This window comes from Colletes latitarsis, chromosome 5, assembly GCF_051014445.1.
Source record: "Colletes latitarsis isolate SP2378_abdomen chromosome 5, iyColLati1, whole genome shotgun sequence".
Classification (NCBI taxonomy): domain Eukaryota; kingdom Metazoa; phylum Arthropoda; class Insecta; order Hymenoptera; family Colletidae; genus Colletes; species Colletes latitarsis.
The window spans coordinates 35,039,813-35,066,174 of NC_135138.1; the positions used below are offsets into that span (position 1 = coordinate 35,039,813).

The window sequence follows — 26,362 nt, forward strand, 5'->3', positions numbered from 1 at the left end:
GTCTGCTTTACGAATATCCGAGAAAATCTCCCGATCGGTCACGATTCATTTTCTAACAATTTTTGAGGAACTTTCCGCCACAGCCAAATAGGGGACGATACGATACCCGTATTTACTCGATCAGGACACTTTACTAATGCAATTTTCGCGCATGTACGTCGCATCTGGGAGCACTGCTCTGCTACGAGCCAATTTATATTACAGTAGCACGTGATGGGTGGGGAGAAACCGCAGGATTAGGTCTCGTAAAGCGCTCGAGCACATAATAGGAAGTGGTGGGAGACAGGACCCTTCGTTTATCGCGTCAGACGATCTACGCATGCGCGTATCGAACCTTACTTTCGCTTGGCCGAACAATACATACAGAATCGAACGCCATTTGGGCATCAGAAACGTCACTGCTACGAAACTAACAATAGAAGGACTTTACGCCACTTCAATTTTAAAGATCTTTCGTGGAATAATTTCGTCGTTGTTTGATAGTTTTAAAAATATAATCAATGATAGTAGTAATGTATACACGATTTAACCTTGATCAAATATCGCTGGACTTTAATTACATTTTTAAAACTACCAAAGTATGTCTTGCAATAGCTAGAATCGAAGTGGTACGGATGAGACTCTCCTCGTGCGAGGCTTTTATACGCACAAAAAGATGCTCGCGTCTCGTGAAGCATCCCACAACCACGCATGCATCTCATTCTTTTACGTACACGCACGTTTTCCACGATCGATTCGAGGCCGTTTCGCGGAAGGAATGACGTTAAAATGAAAAAAAGACCAATCATTGGTATTACGACTTGTCGACTGCACCGCGTTGGCGTGAAAGGTGTAACGAGTGAATGCAAGTGCTCGCGGTGCACTCGGAACCGATGCACACGCGATGCACTTGCGGTCACATCAATCATAGTCTAGACCCAACGTCAGTTTCACCGTTAACCCTTATGAATTATTAAACGAAGACCTTGTTAGTTTAATCCACGCATTTTCCAGTTTGGCTACCCAATTTACTTCGTAATTGTTCGAGACTGCACTTCGCAGACTCTTGTTTCTTTGGCTTCAACAGTAAATTGCTTACTTTACGAGGCGATACGTATATTAATAACAACCAGATAACGAGACAAAAAATACAGCTACTCGTACTTGAAAAAAGATCGTGTTCTCACTGTTAAAATCAACGATATTAAAGCTGTACATACCGAGCAGTAGCGTATCGGAAAATCATTTCCAACCTTTTAAGCAAGTCGCATCGATCACTGTCGAGAATCGTAATCGAGATTTCAATTACGTTTCGATGTTCCCCAGTAGAGATTCCTGAAACAATAAAATGTAAATCAGTTGAAAAGTTCGTCTACTTATTACGTGTAATATAGAACCCATCGGAAGCACGTGTATTTTGGCATGCGTAGGATATTATACAAAGTGTTCGGCCACCTCTGGGAAAAGTTCTAATGGAAGATTCTAGAGGCCAAAATAAGGCGAAAATCAAGAATACTAATTCGTTGATGGAGGCTTCGTTAAAAAGTTATTAACGTTTAAAGTTCCGTTCGTAAAGAATTTTTTTCTCGAAAATGCCCAAGATTTCGAGGGTATGACTAATGACCAAAAATGATTGTAATTGACCCCAGAACCTAGAAATAATTTTTTTAGAACGATCTGAAAAATTTTTTTTTCGTCGAATAAATTAGGCACCCCCTGTCGATTTTTCTTAAAAATTCGTTTTTGATTTTTAGTACTTTTGTTTGACGCCCTACAGAAAAGTTGTCTAATACTTTTTTGTAGATACCCATGATCTCTACTTCAGAAAAAAGTTTCATTGGAATATATTCACTATCGTAGGAGTTATGGCTGTTTGAAAATTTGACCATTTTTATGCGGTTTTTCTCATTTTGCGGAGACAAGGACCAACTTTTCGAATATTTTTACGATTTGTACATATTCTCCACTAAAATACGCGTTGTTTGCCTTTTTAAACATTAAAATCGTCCAATCCGTTCAGGAGTTATGACATTTTAAAGATTCCAATGAAATTTCAGGGGAACATATCAACGGTATGGTCAGACATTACATTTTCGGTAAAGAATTTTTTTCTCGAAAATGCGTAGGATTTCGAGGGTATGTGTAATGATCAAAAATGATTGTAATCGACCCTTGCAACCGAAAATAATTTTTTTAGAACGATTTGGGAAATTTTTTTTTCGTCGAAAAATTTCAGCACACAACCCAATTTTTTTCTCGAAAGTTTATACTTTATAACGAAGCTTCAGTCAAAAAATTGGTATTCTTGATTTTCGTCTTATTTAGGCCCCTAGAATCCCTCATTAAAATTTTTCCCAGGGGTGGCCGAACACCCTGTATAAAAACTATCAGTGGATAATATTCTATAATATATGTTAGATTAATAATATTTTATATGTTAGATTAATCTAACAGTTTAGACGATCCACTTTACACGTATATGTTTATTCCTAATCTCTCGCTCGAATAAAGTTGGCTCCTCCATTCTATTCGTTTCAGTAGTAAAGGAAAAGCGTATTTTACTTTTATTTGGCTCAGTGTTCAATTATCCAGGAACGTGAGCTCCAAATTGTTCTCAGCAGCGTAATCTTCCAGTATTTCCCACCCCGGTATTTTGTTACAGAAGGTAGGGTGAAATGGCTAATCGAAGCCGCTCGAAAGGGGTGCCTAAATCGATCGGAGAACTTTTAATTTCCGAATACGTGGACGAGATCGTAACTACACGAAGGTGGAGCACCGGGTATCTCCGTGAGGGAGACAATATCGCGAATTTTCGTAGTTGCACGCGTGCACGGGAATACAAATGGCGCTTACCGCTCCTAAATAACATGCAACGAGCACGGACGAATATGCCCTGCGCATTGTTTCGCCGCGCCTATTTTCCCGTTTATCGTTCCCCGTGTCCAACAGCGACTTTTTCCACCGTCCCTTTGTTCTTCCCTTCTGCCCACTTTTTTCTCGCAGGACTATTACAATTCCGGGCCAGGATTCGCCCTCTGATTTATTGCACCGATGCGAATGACCACAAAGAAGAACATTTTCACATAAGCTCGCGTTCAGTAATATTATTATAATCAATATTACTAAATTATTTTTATAGATTGATTCTAGAAATTAAAATATACCATAGCTCCTTTCTTGCAAAGAATAATCCACAACTCAGAAATTCAAGGGGGTATTCGAGGCATATATAAATACGTACCCCACAATCTTTTTCCCCCCCTGTCCAAATTCACTTTAAAGTGTAGAAATTGACCCTCAAATTTTCGCCCATGTTTTCGTTCGTTGCAACTTTGAAAATGTTTTTCTAGATAGAATGAAAATAAATATGTGGAATTAAAAATAAGTACTCGTTAGTTGCAATACAAAGACGAGTTAACTTAATCCACCAGGGTTTCAAAATTTTTTATTTAACTTCACCGTTACCGTGGACCACCAAGCTATTGGCCTAATTTTATTCCTTTTGACGAGTCGGAAAAAGTTTTAAATGGATCGTTTAATATTCCTTCGTCAATAAGTAATCTAACTGAATTAGTCTTAGACAATGGAGTGCTCTTATTTAGTAACTTTTTCACAACTTCTCGATAAAGAGCTTAGCAACTTTACAGTTTTATTTTAAAATTTATCAGAAATCGATGGAGGTACAGGCAGAATTTTTACCAATACGAAATTATAATTATGTCGCCTTTATTCCCTTTTTCATTTAATTTAAAGTTAAATTTCGAATTGAATCGACTCTTCATTAAAGGTCCGTTTACTAAATAACTCTTGTACATTTTAAACATTAATATCTCGAAATTCTACGTCACTCTCACGATTGCCAGTATCTACTATACAGTAAAGGGATTAACTGTATATTAAATAAAAAGTCGTAATTTCTATACATCTCTGTGCAATAAGAATCTTGAAAAATCATAAGATAGAATGAGAAACTGAGAAACAAAGTTTCTATATAATAATTAATTTCTATACTATTCCTAAGTCTATCTCAAAGTGTCTTCATTTAATTTATTTACTGAAATAATTAAGACATCTTCCTTAAACGAAATAATTCCAAGACATCTGTAACACAAGTTATCGCTCGATAGAACTGTTTACCAAGTACCAGCACTTTCTCGCGCAGACATTTTGGCACGAATCAAAACATCTGGGTTCATGGACTTGACGGTTCTAAAAGGGCTAGAGTTTCGCCGACTGCTACCCTCTTGACCTCTTTCAGAGATGTATTGGTCGACGCCCCCGAGAAAAGTGACTCGAGGAATCGCTTAACTTAACACAAATAGACCGATCAATTAACTTTGCTTCGCCCACACGGAGTTTATAAAAACACGAAGTTCGTAAGCAAAATGTTAATTAACTAGCGTAAATTTTCAAGCTACATTTCTCAAAATTTTTTCACAATTTTCTTTAATCATAACTTTGCTTATCGGAAAACGAGAAGATCGTTTATTCAATTTTGTCGTTCTCGTCATTTTCGTCTTATTTTAGTATAGATATCACTCCTTAAAAGATTGGCCACCTGTAGGCAAGCACCCTATATGAAATACGAGTGATAACTTTTCTACGATGTGATAAAAATTCATCAATATTCGCGAGAAATCAGTTACGTCCTTACAAGTAAAAATTCCATCGTTTTTTAAATATTCTTTTTCTGTCTTCCCTAAATAAATCCTAATGTTGTTTTGTTTTTTTTCGCCAGGACGAAGGAACAGAGACTTTTCTTATAAAATCGAACATGTTTAATGTACTAAAAGCCTAGTCTGTATGCCCTTATCGTCGAAGAAACGAATCTCCTTTCCCTCTGTCTGACTGTAGGTACTTAGTCGCCAGGATTAGCGAAGTTTCAAAGCTCACAAACAGTACAAGCAACTATCTAGTTTCTTTACCCTCCGTGTTTGTATGTGTCATACAATAGTTTCACCGCTAGTAAGAGAAACTTATACCGTTATCGTCAATGCCAGCAATATATTTTAGCGCATTCCCTTAGGGCTGATTCCCTTATCCGACAATGAGTTTGCCCCCACAGCAAACAAATTCGTTGACCTATTACGCTATTTCTGTAATACAAGTTTCTCTATAAATGAATTTACGATGTTAATACAATTAAGTGATGTTCAAAATAGCCGATAAAATTAAAAATGCATCAAATTTAGTAAAATCCTGCTTTTAAAATTCCTAAATTAAACCACACTTATAAATTCATTTACATAGATTGCATTAAACAGCGATAAAGCGAAACGTAATTTATTTCATATATATAGCGACGCGATTAATTTTAGATGAAAGAACCTAAATGTAGAGACGAGAGAATATCTGACTAAAAGCTTACTCAATAAAACTTGAAATGAACGCAGAGAGAGTGAAAAATGATCGGTGATCTTTGTCCCAGGAAAGAATTCCTAGAAATTAATTAAGACATAGAATTCGTGTTCTTTTACTCATGCATTCAACGACTCGAACACTAAAGATATTTCATATTAATGTTAGGTCCCATTTATTTTCGAGATGCTCGTAATGGTAGTTTTCTTGGTGTTTGAAAGCTTTTGAGAAATATTAGGATATTAGTTACATGGTTTGGAAGAGTTTTCAACAACGGCGCGGCGCACCACATTTTTATACGCGTTTTTACGAGGACCAGCATCCCATTTTTGGATATAAAATATTTTCAAAGGCTTCGCGACATAAATTATACCTCAAAGATCAGATCATTGTTAAACTATTCTAAAAAATACTGAATTAGAGCACTGTATAATCGTCTATTTAAATTTTGGAATCTTCAGTTGCCATCACGATTTTTATTGTAATTTTTATGATTTAGTAAGTTACTTTTTATGTTGTATTTATTTTTCATCGTCATGATAAAGTATACTGAAACTTTACTGCTTTTATATAAAAAAATACACCGTGTTACATCCGAAAGAACGTTTATGTTTCTCGTTTGTCAATTGATAGTATATAATTTATATATAATACGAAATAGTTAATATATAATTTTTGGAAACAGTTGTTTGTTTTGGTCGTTTCGATATTCACGGAAATTCGAAAGTCGTATCGTGCGAATTACTTTAAGTTTACCGTGCTTTTTGCAAAACATTTTCGCAACTCCAGCGAAACCTGGAAAAGCTAGGAAAAAAACAAGACCGTCGCGGAATACGTTCGCACAATTCAACCTCGATTGTCTCTGCAGAAAAATGTTCCCGCGTTTAAAACGGTCTTTACAACCTGCAGAACAAGGCTTCTCTCTTGTTTTCAGGGAAACGTCTGAAAAAGAAATGTGTCGATGAAAAAAAAATACGGTAAAATTTCAGTTATGAATCTGCACTTTGACGTCGTGGACAATATCAGCCACGGACGCTGAAATTCTACAGAATCTTCACGATTCACGAGCCCTGCTATAAGTTCTGTTACAAATGCATTTAATTATCGTTAAATAAAAAGGAAAGGCTAATATTCTTACTCCTTGTACAATTTTCAACCATTGGCCATTATTATATCATATCGTGAATCATTTCTACTAAATATTTACACTGTGTATATTATTCACAATTTACCAAATCGAATTTCGAAAAAGAAATCAACTACTTCGTCAAAGCTTTTTTTAAGAAAGCCAAAAAATAACATTATGGAAAGAAATTTTCTTTAATTAAAGTAATAATGTTCTTTAATTTTTTGTACAGTTGCCTGATATTTATAACAGATAGTTGTAAAAGAAGGTACGAACAGGACTATGTGGAAAGTCAAACCGAATTTCGGGATTTATTTAAGCGTGATTGAACGCGGCTCAGACGGCCTCTGAGAAATTTACTATCCTGGCTGTAAGTACACGTGTGCGGATCAAAATCCTTGGTCGGATTATGCGTGTGAGCCCTTACAACGGCGCCGCGAAGGATAAATTCTTTGACGTACGGATAGAGTCTGCTAGAAGCGATCCTTTTCACATGAAAAAACGAAATCAATGTAACGGGGGGAGGCTGCCAGTGAATTCCGAGCGATGGCTTTGAAGTCTGAAGGAATAGAAATAAAAAGGAGGGTAGCTACCGTTGAAATTCAATTTACAAGCATTGGAGAAACCTTTCCGTTGCTTAAACTGTGGAAGATCTTAAAAAATATGGCTTCAAAGGACGTCATTGGGAAGAGTCTAAAAGAGGAATGGTTTCAGACATCGAGCCATGAATTATACATGTCTGACGATTCCGTGAAAAATGTGGTTTTCGTAACCTCTATTTCGTTCCAGTCTCGACTCAAAATGTTAATAGTTAACCATTGCTGCAATGTATCAATGTTCGAAACGTTATATTACATAACATTTAATTCTACGTAACGTAATATTTAATTGCACACTCGATACGTGATTATTAAAAGCTGAGATTTGTTTTTTAAATATCAAACAATACGAAAATACGAATATTGTGGATAGATTACGAGTTACAGATTGTTTTTGGTAAATTAATATGCTCTTTGTGTATGTAAGCTTTTCATTGTCGAATTATCGATAATTTATTTTATTTGCTTCACTATGTTCCCTGTACGTCTATTGTTCTGCCGCTCTATTGTTTCGACAGTTTTGTACCTTTGACGTATATGCAAATAAATACAATTATGTGTACCGTGGCAGACGATGACGCGTACAAAAATATTGTTAACGAAATTTTATTTTATCGTTGGATATTGATTTTTGCTTCACTACTATCATGAATAATATTTAGGTATATCGTTGACGTTGTTTATTTACTACGTTATCTTTGAATTTCCATGATCCAGGAACTCGGTTTCAAACTACGATAAACACACATTTTATAAAAAATCGACATTACGTGTTACAAAATACAATTGCATCGTATCAAAAATATTTAACAAAATATCGTCGTTTTCTCTATTCCGTATTTGCTGAATTCATCGAGTTTTAAAAATAAACTCCCCTCGTGTCTGACCAATCGTTTACTCGTACTACTGAATTTTAATTTGGAGCTGTTCCACTAAAATAGTAAATTCGTGCATTTGATTTAAAAAGGGAACAGATAAAAATAAGGATACTCTAATATTAATTCCAATTCATTTCTCTATTTTTGCAATTATTTTAAGTCTTCCAAACTTGTCACGAATCTTCTTCAGAATCGTAGATTAGCTTTCTTTAAGGTGTATATTTGGGATCATTAGGTTATATAAAAATATTAATTCTGAAGATTAGATATTAAAGAAAATAAATCTAGTACGCTAGTTTCGTTTTCGTGTCAATCTGGCGTGTCAAAGTGAGACAAGGGACATTATTTATGGGACGATCTAACGCTCGAAACTAAATTTTCCCCTGGCTTTATTATCTTTCCACTCGGTGGTTAAATCTTCGAACGTCCAGTTTAACTCGGGCTAGCGGTTGGAACGTCAAATAAAACTACAATCCGGATGGGCGACGACGTTAGTCTCGTTCGAAAGGAGCCTTTGTGCGCCCCGGCCACCCGAAACGCACGGAAACACGGACGTCGGGATATCCAAAAGTTAACGGTCACGAACGCGGACTGTTTGCCAGCGCCGAGTGACACTCGACGAAACGTCGTTGCGTCAAAGGAATCGTGCATCTTCGTAGGACGCAAGGAGAGACACGAGTACCTCGTGATAAAGTACAATTTCGCGTGAGAGGGATTCCGGTGAATGTCGGTAGACGAAGTAGGAAAAGTCGAAAAGATTCCTCTTCGGTATCGGTTTCTCATTTCCATGGCGGATACGTACGGGATGACGCATAGCGTCAAGGATGCGCCAGTACAGAAAGGAGGCTGCAAAGTGGATTTGTTCGAGTAGGAAATGCGCAACGTGTACCGGCAACAGCAGCGCCCGACGTTCAACTGCATACGTAGCTTTGCTTGCTATGCCTCGTCACGTACCGCAAAAAGTTTCGGGCCACGCCATACGTAGAATTAACTGTCTCTGTCGGGCGATATCTAATTTTCCGTACGCTTACGGCGTTTTCGGTCCCCATTTACCAACGACACGATACCCCATCCTTTTAAGGGAACAGTCTCGTGTAAAACATGGACTTTAAAAACGTAGATTTCTATTTCTATTCAATATAAACCGTATTTCAAAGGGTACATTTCGTCCTTCAATACACATCGATGCTCATCACTGAAATAACCTTTGTTCTTAAACGCAACGAAATTAAAGACAGCTATTAGATTTTAATAAATATGACAAGTATTCAAGAGTGAAAGTGTCTCGGTGTAAATGAATATTGGAAATTATTTTTTAGGTTTGGTTTCCATATTTATCTGAGAGTCACTACGTGTCTGACCATTGAGATACTCATACTACTGAATATTTCCATTTACCAGTTTGTAGGGGTTAAACCAAGTTCAACTACATCAACTATAAAAAAAATGACTATCGAGGAAATAACAGAAAACGCGATTTCATTTGTTATTGTATGAAAAATATAAAAAAAATTCGTAGAGCTTGTGGTCGTCCGGATCGTGAGAAACAGCTTTAACAGTTCGTTTGCTACCCCCTGGCAGATTGTTCTAAAATTCCGTTGCACGTTTCGTAACACAAGGTGCCAAGACAATAACGTGCCTTACACACCGGTCGAAAATTCTATCGGTGTTAACTGCTTTTTGTTTTCCCCGCGGTAAACTTACCGTCTGTAACTAACTTACGGTATTTGTTATAGTCGAAATTGGCTTACCATTCAGGATGGAAAGTGAATCCCGAAACTTTACTCGTCCATTCCAGGCTGTACGTGATCCGTATAACTTGACTTTTCCACTGCGCCTGTAACTTATCCTACATCCGAAGGCTGCGAACGTGTGACCCGCAAGACCGCAAACCGTCCCCACGAATTTACTCCCCCTTATTCCGTCCCTGCTCCACTTCCGGCGCTCGTGCACGATCTGAAAATTATTTAGCGCAGAACGCGCGTCCCCGTCGAATTCGCCGCGGCCGATCGATCGCGTAAGTATCAATTTAAAAGAAAATATCAACGTGATGTGATTTGTAACTGAGCGTCGCGTAGCGAGTGACGTTTAATCGATATTCCCCGATTAGTGAGCGAAACAGGCCAAGTTGCAATTACGTTCCTCGCGCTGACGCCAATTTTCAAATAAAAATACCCGCAACGTCGCTTATTCTTGCATTTCATTGCAGAAATAATTATCTTTACGTACTCACGATTACCCAAGAAATACATTATAATATCGAAGATAGCGATTACTTAAACGAAACAATATTTTCTTAAATATACAAATTAAAATTTTAAAGAACGAATAATACAGTCCGAGTGATTCAAAACGATGGTCTAAGTAAGCCAGAAAAAGAGTCTTCCAACAATTTTTCAACATGAAATTTCGTTTTCGAGATGTAAACAGTACGCATTAAAATTTTATGGTCGCGCGATTAGGCAAATGATCGCTAAGTGCATGAATTTTTTTGAACGCGAAAAGCTTTTCTGGGGTGAAAAAAATCCGTACGCTTAACGATAACGATACTACCACCAGTTATGAAAGTCCCTTTTTCCATTTTGGACGATTACGTACGTTTCCCCCCGTTAGGTCAGGCAGAGTAACTCCAGTCGATTATAATATTTAGAGACAAAAATTTACTTCATATAAAATTACCTGAAAAACAATTTCCAATATTTTTCTGCTTATAAATCTGTGAGTACTTTGAAACTTGATCAGAATAAGATAGATCCCTATTGAACAACACATTTTACTAATTTCTCGATCCTCATACAGCCCCTTCGAACGTCGCCCTGTTTTCAGGTGTCGAAAACAGATTGACACCAGAAGATAGAAGTATTTGTGCACCGTGAAACGAAGCGATAAATCACTGGGATTCGAATGATGCATCCGAAAGTTCATGAATTCGAACGTAAACACACCGACGAGGGCGTCGAAAATATGCAAATACTTGGCAGACGAATAATATATAGCCAGGTTGAGCTACAAAGATTAAACCAAGAATCGAGGCTGTCACTATCAGCGATTTATGGTCGGGAATGTGGATGTTTGCAGATACCAATTCGTATATCGTTCGCGTGTCCTTACTGTTTCGAGCACACGTCGAGTATCTTACGTTTAGAAGGCGGCGGCGCCTGACTCACGGCCGACACGAACCACCCAGAGATCCCTGAAATCCTGGGTCAAAGAGGGATGGGGATGAATCCGGAGTTCCGGTGGGTTTTCCTTGCTGTATCAAATTTCGTGGGTCCGTTTTCGTTATCCGTGCTATTCTGGCCAGCGTGATTTCACTGGCAATTTCGTAACCAGTCCGCAGGAAATGCGGCACACCCTCGTTATGGTGCTTTTACCGAACACCAAACGCAACAGAAATTTATAACAAACGCGTCGAGCATATTATGAGGCACGGAAAGATACAGGATCCCTCGATCGTTCGATTAGTAGTCAATTTGAAACTGTGCTCGTTGGTAAGTTTCGAAACTTGGAAGATTGATCAATTGGTAATCTCAGATTCGTAGAATAACGAGCACGTTATTATTATTATTATTATTACGGTCCAATGGTTTCAATCAGTCACTCGAACACAAAAGTAATCGAAAGTAATTGTATCTTAGGGGTACAGTGTGATTTTATACGCATCTAAAATAGATGGGAAAGTAATATCAGATTCGAGTTAAAAAAAATAAGAAATTTGTTGTTTTTGGTCAATAAAGTAAGAGAACAAAGATGTAAATTGAATCTAAGATATAAACAATAATATTCGTAACCGTAAAATGTAATTACTTTTGCTTATTTTCGTGTTACTGTGAATATTCAGTAGTATGAGTATCTCAATGATCAGACATGTAATGATTCTCAGTTAAATATGGAAAACAAACCTAACAAATAATTTCCAATATTGTGGTACACCGAGACACTTAAATTCTTAAATGATTATTAAAGCATTCAAAAAATAATGAACTAATTGAGAATTATATAATCGAAATCCATGTCAGTCCTTTATTACTTAGCCTTTCTATTATTATCCTCTGTTTGTTGAAACTTTCACAACGCGCTCAAAATGCGCGTTCAATTGGAATTTTGCATAGTCGATAACAATCGATCGAAACCAGCAATTGTTATACATTTACGTTTCAGTAACAATATTATAATACTATTCATATTAATAATTGCTAACAATACCACTGCTGATTCGAATTTAATGATTTTCAAGTTCATGAAATAGACAACAATGACATTATTCTTCGCGTATTTGTCAAAATTTAATTTGATTCGGTTCGATCAACGACCATAAAGTTGCAGGTTGCAATGTTTAAATCGCGACTGGTAGTTTACATTCGTTTTGTGCTCTTAGGATAGTTACACAGAGACGATCTAAACGCACGAATGCCACGTAATGAACGCATCGTTACAATAGCCACGCGATATCGAGTAGTTCTTCCAAGCGTAACGAGAGCTCGATTACACGTCAGCAATCTTCAGAGAGTTCTCAAGTGATCATTGTTGTTTCATGCTGATCGATTAGCCCGTGTATTTTCTCCATTATCACGGGGTAATCGGGAACAAATTGTTTGTCGAGTCCGTTCGATACAGGAATACTTAAGCATACTGAAACGCGTAAGCACACTAAACGCCGAGACCAAAGGATGCTTAATTCTCCGTGAAACCGTCTCAGATATTTTTAAATAATTTTTCATTTTTAAAACATTTCCATCTCTGGGTTATTAAACCATCGTTTAAATTGAAAAAACCATTAGTGGTACACGCTGAACATTTCCTAGCAGCGAAATTATTCCGAGAATGAAATTACACTGTGGAGTATAAAAACTTTTAATCTAATGCATCGTAATGGACTATGGTCGAGCTTATGAAAATAAACTAGGCGATTTCTATGGAATGGGAATCGATAAATTAATTTTTAAAATCGATTTTCTCATTTGCTATTTTCTTTTTCATTACCACTCTCCTTGATAATATTAGACTTTATCCGAAGACTCCGTCGAAAAATTTCACACCTTCTCGAATTTTTTTCTCGAAAGTGGGTAGGATTTCGAGGGTATGTCTAATGACCAAAAATGATTGTAATTGACCCTAGAACATAGAAATAATTTTTTTAGAACGATTTGAAAAGTTTTTTTTTCGTCGAAAAATTTAGGCATCTATCCGATTTTTTTTCTTGGAAGTGGATAGGATTTCGAAGATACGTGTAATGACCAAAAATGATTGTAATTGACCCCTGCAACTGAAAATAATTTTTCCAGAACGATTTGAAATTTTTGAATTTAATTGTCAATAACTTTTTAACGAAGCCTCCATCAATGAATTGGTATTCTTGATTTTCGTCTTATTTTGGTCTCTAGAATTCCCCATTAAAATTTTTTCCAGAGGTGGCTGAACACCCTGTATAAACATCGATGGAATTAATCTTGTTTTAATCATACTAAATATTAATGAAAGAATTATTCTAATTGTGTACGCGTGATATTAAAAATCTCAATTTCGATTTGCGATGAACCGTGATCGTTTTTACTCGGGATTCTCCACTTGTAAAATACAATTACGATTAGCAATCGGTAGTTCGTGCATCGTGGCAATCAGTTTAATGCACTACGCGTTACACGGGTTGCATAGATGCAGCTGCGTGTACGTATCGTTGATTTAATGCGAGCCGTTCGTGTTACACAATCAGCCGAAAATAGAGGAACCGAGGCGAACATCGGAAAAGGTAATCCAATTTCCCTGGGGTTATCGATCGACAGGTGAAAATCGTTGCTTTTTTACGCGACAAACAACGCCATTCATAACGTTCAGAATAATTTGCATGCTGAGCAGAAACTCGTTTCGCCCAGGTTCGTTTGTAGCTTATCCAGAGGACTCTTTTTGTGTGCGTGGGAACTGATTGCAGTCGCATCGTAAATAACGACGGCTAAAGTTGTCTGTTCCAAAACGTCTTCGATAACTGTGGCGGTGAAAGTTTTGTGTACTCTCGCGAACTCGTCGAGTCAAGTTTATTTCCACAAATCCATCAACCCTTCGATTCGAGTCTTTTTTCACGAGCCCTGTTCAGAATCGTCGTTATTCTTAGAAAAGTCGGCCGATCCTTGAAATTTATACTCAATCTGAACGCGGTAAACTTGTTCCCTCAAATTCGATCGCTTGACCAAGTGCTTCGTACACGCGATCTGTATTCTATTCTATTTTAACAAAATTAATGTACAAGCTTGGTTTTGAAAGAAGAAATAAACTACTTGTACTAGTTGCACATGAATTCACCAAAAGATTATTCTTATGGTACGGGAAAGAACAATCAGAAGAATTAATTAACAGGTAGACTACGGTGATACGATATTGAAATATAAATTAATGTAAACAAAAACTTATTAAACTTATAATCAACCCTTAAATGAAACGAAAGCAGTCACGAACCTCTAAAAATAAAAGAGAGGAAAGACAATTTTACCGTAGTTTTAAGAAAATAATACTGATATTCTATAAAGTAAAAGGAATAACTTACAAATGAAGACACTGGATATTTTTTGAACTAAATATTCCATTAAATAAAATATTTGATAAATAACTTCTGGCATCCAGAGGTTTCCTGATCCACGCGAAAACAGTATATTGAGTGTGATTTTATCGACGTTCCGTTGCGCGTAATATGTGGCCACTTGTTGCTTTTGATGAACCGACTTAATACCAATTTTTAATCAAATCTACGGAAAAACAGTAGCTATCGTAAACAAAGGAAAGTCTAGAATTAGAAATAACTATGTTTTCATGAAACCATGTATCAACAAAATAAACATTAAGAAGTAAACAGAGTCGAAACGATGTTTTATAGATTCGTCAACCTTCTAATTCCTTGCAAAACGATTTCTATTGCATCGAAAAGTTAAATTGTTTTAGTAAAGTCAAACGTTGCCGTAGAGGAATAAAAATAACGACGTATTTGCAAAAACTTTTTCCTTTCTATTGCAGTTTAGTTCGTTGGACTGGATCCTTTTTATTTTTTTGTTTCGTATATTTTCCGCGACATCGCAGCCGCCAAGTTTATACTTGCAAAACTTTATTCTAGCGTGCAAGTTTGCTCGACGTTCTCTTGGACAGATGCATAATTATTATCGCGTGAGCCAGCTAGCCGCGGCGAAATTATTCGCCTCGCCTCGTAACGCTGCAGTTCCCGCATTGAAATTTTGCAGTTCTTATGCGAATAACTCAACGGTGTACATGAATTTTAAACCGGCTCTCTGTATCAAACGATCCAGGACGTGTGAACTTGACAGACCGGAAGAGTAATTTGCGCACGGCAAACGCAAAAACACGAATCAATCTTTGTTTACCGGTTCGATAGTTGCGTCAAATATAATTGTTCAACGATCAACAAACGTACTAATTTAATTGCTCGCCGATTAATATTATATTTGACTAAATACGGGATGATTATACAGGATGTTTAGTCACCTCTGGGGAAAAGTGGACCAATTTTCAAACGTCCATAACTCCTACAATAATCAATGGATATCATTGAAGTTTAGTCTGAAAGTAGAGCTCATGGATACTTACAAAAAAGTGTCAAACAACATTTCCGTACAGCGTCAAACAAATTTATAAAAATAAAAACCGAATTTTTAAGAAAAATCGACAGGGGGTAGGTGCTGAAGTTTTTCGGCAAAAACAAATTTTTCAAATCGTTCTAAAAAAATTATTTTCGGTTGCGGGGGTCAATTACAACTAGTTTTTGTTAATAGATATACCCCCGAAATCCTACTCAGTTTCGAGAAAAAAATTCGAGAATGCGTGAAATTTTTCGATGAAAAAATATTTTTTCAAATCGTTTTGGAAAAATTATTTTCAGCTGCAGGGGTCAATTACAACCATTTTTGGTCAACAGACATACCCTCGAAATCCTAACCATTTTCGAGAAAAAAATTCCTAACCGAAAATATCATGTCTGACCATAGCGTTGATATGTTCCCCTGAAATTTCATTCGAATCTTTAAAATGTCATAACTTCTGAACGGATTGGACGATTTTAATTTTTAAAAAAGCAAACTACGCGTATTTTAGTGGAGAATATGTAGAAGTCGCAAAAATATTCGAAAAGTTGATCCTTGACCCCGTAAAATTAGAAAAACCCCATAAGAATGATCCAATTTTCAAACCTCTATAATTCCTACAATTGTCAATGGATCTCATTGAAATTTAGTCTGGAAGTAGAGCTCATGGATACCTACAAAAAGGTATTAGACAACATTTCCGTACAGTATTAAATAAATTTATTAAAATCTGGTCTTGTTGTTGACGTAAATCTTGTTGACTGTGTCAACACGCAACGACGTCTTTTCTTCGATATCTAAATGCAGACTGAGGAACTAGCGTAAAACAGGTGGGGTTTTTACAGAAAGTGTTGCAACAGTATAAGATTAGAACGAGGTCATTAACCAAAGGATTGACCTTAGATAAGAAACAAAAGCAGAACTCGCGCGATTGTTGTACTTTTAGTAGTATCGCGTGTAACGGAAAGTTAATTAATTAATCACGCAGCTGCAGGCTGCTCGAGCTGTAGAACCATAAATAGTGATGGGGGTGAATCCAACAAGTATCCCTAACGCAGATTGATGTAAAAAGTGAGGCAGTATTGCATAATAGCTTGGTATACGTGTACGAGTACAGATTGTAGTTGACTGCTTTTGGAAAAACGAGGAGTAATTCAGCTGGTAGAAAATGTAAGACAAAATATTTGACGTGGAATACTTCGTCTTAATTATCAAACATGTCACTTTCATTTTCAATGTCAGTTTCTGGAAATCTATAAACTTAAGGCGGATTGTTTATTTCCTTGTATATTTTTCAATAATTCTTTCGCTGAATCTTTCTCAAGATTAATTACTTAATTACGTTAGAGCTAGACTGTAGCAATTCTGGCCACTGTTTATGTAGATTCACAGGCACATAGTCTAAAAATAAAATTTTCAACCGTGCAATTCCCCCGACGACCTTTTTCGTATGAAAGACTGAACACCGCATTTCATTAAACATCTCGTACGAAGGCCAGCTAAAACCGGATCTAATTTGATAATTTTAACAGCTTAATTACTAACTTGAAGACGTCGTAGTTCCAGTATTGAGAAATTAAGCGTAACGTAGTTATTGTTTTCACAAAAATAAAACAATCACATCATGCTAATAGCAACGTCAACCAGAAATTTCTTTTCGATTTAGTATTTCGTAGGTCTTTTCTATCGAAGCATTTTATTAACGTTTTTGGTAACGATTTTTCGCGAGATTTTATTTTTATGGTGAAGTTTATGCGAGCCTGCTGTAACGCACGGTTTCAAATTTTCCACAGCTTTAAATTGCCTTTCAGTGGCGTACACAGCTCTCGCAAAGCCTGTCCAACGATTCTGTATGATATTTAAATCAGACGATCTTCCTGGTCCGTTCAAAACAGTTATTTTTTTATGAGTGAAGTACGCTTTAACATACTTCCCTGTGTATAGAGCTGGAATACCGCGTTAACAGATACATTTTTCTCTAGAAACATTTCCAGAATATTTTTACAGTCACCCATCGATTAATGTTATGCAACTGACACTGTTAATTCGTTCGTTTACGGGTTTATTTCAGTCTTTCTTATCTATTTGCTGTAGAATAAAATTTGCAATGTATAAATTAAAACATTTCTTAGCTACGGAAGTTGGGAATTTCCAAATTTGTGCAACTTATAATGAATTGGTAACAAATGCAAAGATAAATAATTAAAAGTGGATCGAGAGTCGAAGAACGCGATAAACAGTGGCCTGGATCACACTTGCAGGAAAACTATCCGCTATTAATCGATAACAAAGAATTTATTCGCCACCTTGGAATTTTTAACGCACTATTCGAGACGCTGGGAATGTATTTTCGCGTTTCGGTTTGAATATGAATTTTCTTGGACGAGTATGTATTTCCTGACAGTCAACGAGATCGTTTATCTCAGCTCGTCGATTCGAGCTTACACGAGCGGAGAGTCGCTATCAATCACAGCGACCATCGAAATGACGCAGCTGCAAGATGAATTACCGTTGCTGGAACTATGATCGCGAAACGTTACGAGCCGTCTCAATTCCACTTATCTCCGATGATCATGTTCTCAGGTCATCGATTCAGCTTTCTCCTCCGTGTCCGATTGTCAGTCGTTAATTATAACGGTCGTAATCAATTTCGAACTCAGTTTCTCGGTTACATCAACGACATTTTGATCTTCATTTCAATCGTTTCACCCCTAACTTAAATTGCACTGTTGCTCGTAATGATCGAGAAAAAAAAGTATAAATAACATTTACATTCCTCTGAAGGATTTGGAATACATTACAGTACCGTCCAATGATAAATTTAAGAAAATGTATTTACTATGACACAGTCTATGTTTTTAGTGTTATACATGTGCATGCAGTGCAAAGCATATACACTTTCCGTCATATTCTCTTAGCTCCGTAAAGTGTGTAAACATGTTTCAAACATCCTTCAAAGTACTTGTCTCTGAAAGGACCCTTGAAAAATGTAAATATTTGAAAAAAGAATCCACTATGTGTGTTATAGCAGACGTGCTGTGAGCGTTACAATTGCACAATTTCGGAATTAAAGTTCGAGAATGCTTTCTTCCGGCGAGAATCACGTTATCGTGGAAATCGACGTTTTTCCCAATTTTCGAAAGACGCGTACAGTACATAATGCATTATCATGCTGACCTATTTACCACTAATGCCAGCATCACGTGCGTGTAGGATATTTTATTCCCGGCGCAATATTCTCGAAACAGCTGGGAAACCTTCTGTTCGACTTCCCCGTACACTTCGGTACCATTTACTTATGAAATACGTGACGATCGGTTTCATTTTTACGCCCTCCCTGGCTGACTTCCCCGCGACCACGTAACACGAACGAAAGCCGCGGGTTACCTTTATTAACTATGGCTGGGAATTGTTCGCATCTCGCCGAGATAACGCTCTATACTCTATATCGAAGACGTGACCCGCAACAGACTATAATTATCCTTATCGTAAGTAATATTCCCCGAGCGTGAGAACTACTTAAGCTGTTCTCCGAGAAATTTGTAACCCCAAAGTGTAGAATCGTGTAGGGAATTTATCGTGGAAAATATTGTATAGCATTGCACACAGCGTAACAGTGGTGGGAGATCTCGAAAAGTTGACTAAAATGTTCACGTCGTCGTTTGAAATTTATATCTACGTACACGGGAGGGGTAGTTTCCGAGCCAGGCAACGCGAATATGCTATTTCCGCGTTGAACTCTCGTAGATTAGGGAAAACGGTAAGAATATCATTTTTAATTGTGACTTCTGCTTTAAATATCGATGAAAAAAATTTGAAACATCGAAGTACAACACCTTTTTCTTTCGTTTGTATTGCAAAAAATTTCATAATTGAATGCACGCAATTGCGCAACGAAAGCTTAGCGAAATACTTAATTGTCTGCAAGGATGTTGTATACTTTTGGAACGCGACACGTTTGAAATTCGCTGAAAATGCTCCGAGTGTTAGCAAAAGGAACGCGAATGTATTTTACTTTCGAAACCGTAATTGTGTCGAGAATCGATTTCAGCTGCAGGACGTCCGGCAACGCGGAATTGAAAAAAAAAAAAAAAAGGAAAAACGCCAAACATCGCGTTCGCGTTTTACCTGACGGGATCGCATTTAATGTTACAAAACACCCCAAGGGGGGTTTTTCCAATGAAAGAGACCGGTCGGTTCTAATCAATGAAATACATTCGATCACAGACGATTGGACGTCGCTGTTCCGTAGGTACGCCGCTGTTGCTTAACCCTCTGCAAATGAGAGGACAAAAACGGAGAAAGAAAAGAGAAATGTAACGTGGTTTGTGCTCCCGATAGAAAACAAAAACTGTCGACGGTCGAAATCAATCGATGAAAACGTCGCAGTTGGAGTTCGCTATATAGGGAGCGCGGATTTGCCAGGAATGTTTAAAAATCAATCGTTCCAGGTAGATTCGTATGTGCAAGGCACGATAAAACGCGTGAGCATAAGTGGAGAAGCGAATTCTGTAGAAAAAAGTATTGAAAATTTAATAGAATCAGTAATTTATATTTACATGCTTTATTTACTTCCATTCGAATTATATTTCCTTTTATTTATAGGGACATTTGCCTATTTCAATATTACTACTCGTATATTACTATTCAAATTAGAATAATGCGGATATTGGTAGCATATTTAAGTAATGTGGATATTTGTAATATATTTAAGTAGTATGATATTGATAATATATATTGAGGTATTAAATTTTGGCATCAGATAGTTATTGGACCACGCGTACGGGTGGACCGTTGCAGGGATTGAAAATGACGATTGTTGGATGATCAATAATCTGCATATATGTATATGTACATGTATAGGACTTTTTAATAACAGTGAAAGAACTTTAAATATAAATATAATCAAAATTATGAAAGTTAATTTGATGTTCGTTCTTTCTGGTTACAGTGTCTGACCATACCTTGATCTTTCCACTTGTATCGATATTTTTAGATAACAGTGGTATCGTTTTCTTTAGAATTATTTATTTAATATCACGTCAGTTTAAAAGTTATTCGAATTCACTAAGAGTTGTATTTTTAACAATCAGTATAAATTTTATATTAATTTAATAAAGAAACAACCACATATAATTATCTATTTGCATTTTAGTAGAAATCTAGTGATTTATAATTCTCTTTTAAATTTATGCTATTTAAATAGTCTTTCAGGATAGTCGATATTTTTTTCCCATTATTATAATTTGTATAGTAAGGTGGATTCAACTTTGGTTAACAAATAAATATGTGTCAATATAGAGTATCCGAGTCTCAATCAAGTAATTAACAATTAGATGTAGCACCCATTGCTGTTGTGGTGTAATTAGAGCACAGAAGTGTCCATTTACAAGCACTCGAGGCGTTTCAAAAATAATTTTATAAAATAATAACCGATGGAACATAACAAATGTCCCTTTGACAGAAGTTGCTTGGGGTTTTAAGGGTTCTGGAGTTGAAGTGAGAGTTACAGGTTAGGGTAAGGTTTGATACGTAGGCATAATCACACAGGGCTGGGATAATCCAAGGTTCAGATGTTGGGTTTGAATACCATATAAAAAGGTTGAGTACATTACAATCCTAGAATGAAACTGAAACTGAAACTGAAACTGAAACTTGACTTCTTAGTCTCTTTTGCCCATTGAACAAAATAGAAAAAATCGTATCAACAAAGATTAATAACGAATCAAACAAGAAACCAATGTCCAGAATTTTCTTCGAGTTCTTTACGACAATATTACACAATATCAAAATAACCAGCAGAAATTTTCGATTCATTCGTAAATTATAACGTTGGTTTGTCTTTTTATTCAAAAATTTTTAGGCCAATTAAAAGTACGAAAGATGAAAATAGAAAAAATGTTAGATGCGTTTAGGTAATTGAAAGGGCGCGCAAGGAAAAGTTCTCTTCGTGGTATATTCCTGAGAGTAATGTTTGCTCGCGGTTTAATATTTTTAGCGACAGATCGGAATGCTCCGAGGATGATTTCCAGTATTCCCGGTGAAATTGCCCCCGCGGGAAATAATTCCGGTTTTAAAGGGAACTTGTATCTCTTCCTCGCGTCAAAGCCGGGTCTAGAAAACACGGATGCGCCGAATATCTCAAGGGCTGCCCTTTTTCCTGGCCGCCTTTGGAGCCGCGATTCAAATTACGGGCCCGCGTTTCGGAAACGCCGCTCCCTGCCGAGTCCACCGAGTTATTTAACTCTACATTCAGCCATTGTGCTCGCTCTTGTAAAACTCAATATCACCGGTGCCAGAGCCACGATCGGATACGAGTCTGCGGGGTGGGGGGACGTTAACTTTGTCACAGTAACTCGGAACTGTTTATCTTTCGACAACAATGTAGGAATACTGCACCACGTTTAAGGAGACGAAAGCAGTTCCACGAAGCCAACTAAGTACTACGTTGTCAAGAAATCGACGCCAGTCCCGACAGGGTTTATCGATCTCGTAGTACTCTTTGTGCAGTTTAGTGTCAAGTTATAAATAAAAGCCAAAGCAAATTTAATTAAAACTCGAATCGACCAAAGTAGCTTCAACGAGCTGGTTCAAATAAATATTTGTTCAAACGTTTCGATCAGAGGCCCCTTTCAGCGATAAATAATATTAACAGAGGATCCCACGGGAGATATGCAAAAAGAAATAATTAAAATTGTTACTAATCAAAGCTATTCGTACATTTGGACTCTCCATGCTATGATGGAAAATACAAAAGAAAATATATTTAAAAGTGCTCATCTCAGATATTTCGATTTATGGAGTGTATGTAAAATACAGAGACTGTTCGTATTTTTCAGATCCATTTTACTAGATTCTAGTTGCATACTTTTGATCGATGCGTTTGCGACAGTTATTATAGCAGTCTCAGTGCGTTTAAATATGCGTGATTGTACTGTTTCCAAGAAAGATGCCGAAACATGGCGTCATAAGAATATGAATGTTGACCCGCGCCCAGATTTTATCGGGCATTAAGCCATCGTTATTGGAAAACATAATGTCGTTCGGAACATTGACGCTGAATGACTAAATCGTCCGCCATTAACCTGGTTTCCGTAACATGGAGCTGTTTATCCATTATCCGCCGTGAGCAATGGCGAAACGCTACCCAAATAACTGCCCACGAAAAGAGAGTGACTCGCCAGTTTCCTCGATGTTGTTATAGGTACTTGAGGGCGTTTTCGAGTCACGATAGCGAGTTCACGTGATAAAAATCGAGTGACGTTTAACCCCATTATCGATAGGCCATACGAGTACATTTTCAAATTAAAAATATCAAAGTACAAATCGTTTGCATCGCGTCTATAATAATTCCATTAAAAATAATCAATTTAAAAGTACACCATCGACCGTAACAGAATTCGATGCGAATTTTTAATTTCATTTCCCATTTCTTCGGAAGTAACAAAGTTCAATAACGAAGTTGTACTCGAGAATCTGAGAAGCAGCTGACCGCTTTGTCGTCGCGAAAAATAAAATTCGAGGTTCTACCAAAATGGACATTAATAATACGAACGAGACTGAAATAAAAACGTGAAATGCAACAGATAGGAAGCAAATAACACGGAAAGTTAATTGTATTACAACCGTCGTTCTTTTGCTCCTTTAAAAAGTTCTTCCTTCCACGACGGATTCTCATAGTGATTAATTAGGTGTTTCTTTTACGGATTTCTGGTTTCATTCTCAGATTAATGCGTCGTTAAAACTTCAACGAAAGTAGCCGCGATGGGAATCCTACTTGCCGCGCAAACATGGTTTGAATTACAGAACTTTCTATAAGGCGGAATATCTTAATTATTGATTACCATCGCGATATAACGGTATAATGCAAGTTAGTACGTCGATATCCTGCATTTCGCAGTTAACTAAGCATTCCTGAAGTTGTCCGTTCGTACAAGTATTATGAGCATCTTGAAGCTTCGATTCCTCCGTGATTAACAAACTATTTCTTCGGTTAATCCATTACGGTATAAATAAAAATATTTAAGGTACGATACGACACAGAAATTACGAGAGGAATATCGAATAAAATGTAAATATTTATATCGAGGCTGAATTAAGATCGGAGTAAAATAATTATTTCGCTTTAAGAGACTAAAATCGAGTTGCCACTGTAGTGAGCCGCTCAAAGAAGCGATTCCATTGTCATTAGTCGCGTGAAACGGTCCATTAACATTGTTAGAAGACAAATTTCGAGCCTCAGGTGGATTCCGATCCCGAATGTCCAAAGGTCTTTCAAAATGCTAATGGATGGAAATTGACAATCACGGGTACACCATCTACAAGACTAGTTTAACGAATCCAGATCGAATTCGACAACGTGTTCTACGTAGCTTTGAATCACTCCTGTAACTGGACAATAGGTGAAATGGAAATGCCAAATCCAGCTGTTTGTCGATTATATATATCTTCCCGTATCTATCATACGCGATGATTTACTTCGACTGGTAACTGACAATAACCGTGTTACTTGAACCGTAGGAAACGATAGTGCAGCTTCCGTTTAGCATCAAATTTTATTCACCACATACCACGTTCATTCGTGCAATATTGTTTACGACGAGTACTTGTTCTACGGTGATTTAAAATCGACGAAAGAAGGCTTTTAAATTGAAATTGTAAATAATAAAATAATTGCACGTTTAAGAATCATTGACTCTGTTCAAAAACAAAATTTGTCACGAAACTTTGACGTTTAATTTCTGAATAGTATTACTTTCGAGAAAAAATAAAGATAAGATAAAAATCGATTTTCTGACTGCCTGGCCCCCTGAATAATTTTCACAATTTGGAAGTCGATTGGCAATTTCGAAGTTCTAACGATGAACGACGATTCCACGTACACGTGGTTACACACGCGCGAATCTTTGGCTGTGTGACGCTCAGATACGCGAGCAGTATAGCGTCGAAGCGTTATTACAATCGGCTGGTTTGACGTATGGTTTCATATGCGAGATATCTTAGCCGAGGATCTGGTCCAAGGCAGTGTTCCAGCGGCAGTAATTAGAAGGCAGGTAGTATATTCGTGTGTGCATACAGACAAAGAGCTTTGTTCAGGGCTGTACCTGGGCAGAAAGTGCAGTCAGATGATACCCTACATTTGCCTAACTTCCTGGAACGCGAGCTGGTGTAGGATGAAAATTGAAGGCACTCGGGCGCGCGAAACTCGTCCAAACAAACCGAACGAACGAATTTTAATACCGTCTAATTTTACATCGCGAGTCAACGGGTTCCCCGAAATCGCGGGTAAGCTGGAATCGTGATGTCAGTACAGCGGCTGAGTTTCTAACGAGTTTCTAAACAGGTTCGCGGGGCTTGACTTCGAGCCATCGAATGACTTTCGCGATATTAAACGTCACTGTCAAAAACGTTCAGTCGGCTGTCCGCGAAACGCGAACAAATTAATTGCGTGAATTTTCCGAATGTTCCACGCGTGTCGCAACTTCGTCACAATCCCACATTCTATCCGTAAACTAGCAAAATCAAGAAATAAGATTACCACCGCAGCAGATAAAAAAGAAACTCGTCATGAGTTGGAGAAAAAGTTTCCAAATCCTTCTTCACTCGTAAATGAATGATAATTACTTAACCATATACAATATATCAAATAATTTAGTTGAAATATTATTAGACACAAACCTCGTTTACATTTGCAATAACTGGTATTTAACGCACTGTACATTTTTAACTATGTGCAAATAAATGCATAGGTCAATTACATATTTTGAATAATATATCAAACGCGATACCGATCATATTTCATTTGTTTATACGAACACGAAGTAAATTATTGCTGTGATTTTCCATGATAATCGACGCGTTCGGACCTAATGTATATATTGTACCTGATCTAATTTTACTGTTATTTCCTTTTCTATTTTCATTCATGTTTTGTTCTCGTTCATAGTCGCCAAATTTTTATTCATCGTAAATATTGTGGCGTGAATCGTTGGTCAGTACACATATTATACGCACGTAACGTATGTCTGACACCATTCCGACGTAAGTCTAACTTGATGGCATTGGTTCAATACGATCTATATGTTTGTGTCCGTCGTGCGCAGTTCCAGGTATATCCAGTCAGGGGATCTGGACCAATGCACTGTCCTACCGATAGTAATTAGTAGGCAGGTACTACATTCCTGTGCACACGCACACACGGAACTTACTATCCCAAGTTTCCATTATGCATACATACCGAACGATCTGCCGTGAATTTCGCTCGTGCGAACAGCAACAAATGAACGTCCCATTCGTTGAGGCTATTGGCCAGTTTCGGCGAAACGCGATAAAGTTAATTCCTGTAGGATCTAATTAAATTTGTTCGCGGTCCCATTTAATTGTTCCGGCTCAAACAGTTCTGGCTACATCGACGTGGACAAAAATTAGTCGGTATTACGTAATAATCGTACGTGTCTATTTAAACGATTCTCTTGGGTCACAAACAACGTCTTACGAACACAAATTGCGTTATTAAAGATTTAAATAAATATTAAAGAAATATTTGTCAATAATTTTAAGAGCACAGATACGTTTACTGTATATTAATTGGTTCGTTATGGAATCGTAACATCAGATGTGAAAGTTAGAAAAATAAAATTGACGTTGCCTCCTAGCTTTGACGATGATCTTGGTTCCTATGTTTATTTAAATAACGAACCGTCAGCGATTTTTATATTTTTGATATCGCGAGCGTTATTGATTTTCGATGAAGCAGTTCCAATTTACAAGCCACGAACGGTTGCAGGCGAAGCGTACTTTTTTATTTAAACGCAGTCGTTGGATCGGGAGGAATGGTTTAAG

General features: G+C 37.1%; 1 protein-coding gene and 1 long non-coding RNA gene across 3 annotated transcripts in view; one reads left to right on the forward strand and one right to left on the reverse strand.

The window, feature by feature from the left end:
- Nachra7 (nicotinic acetylcholine receptor alpha7 subunit) overlaps window positions 1-26,362 on the forward strand; it is a 189,389-nt gene that overhangs the window by 66,999 nt on the left and 96,028 nt on the right. The window lies entirely within an intron of this gene.
- Window positions 1,200-26,362, reverse strand: part of LOC143341758 (uncharacterized) — a 129,736-nt gene continuing 104,573 nt past the window's right edge. The window contains exon 3 of the long non-coding RNA XR_013079674.1: window positions 1,200-1,314. This is a non-coding gene — a long non-coding RNA (uncharacterized LOC143341758). The remainder of the gene's footprint in view (window positions 1,315-26,362) is intronic.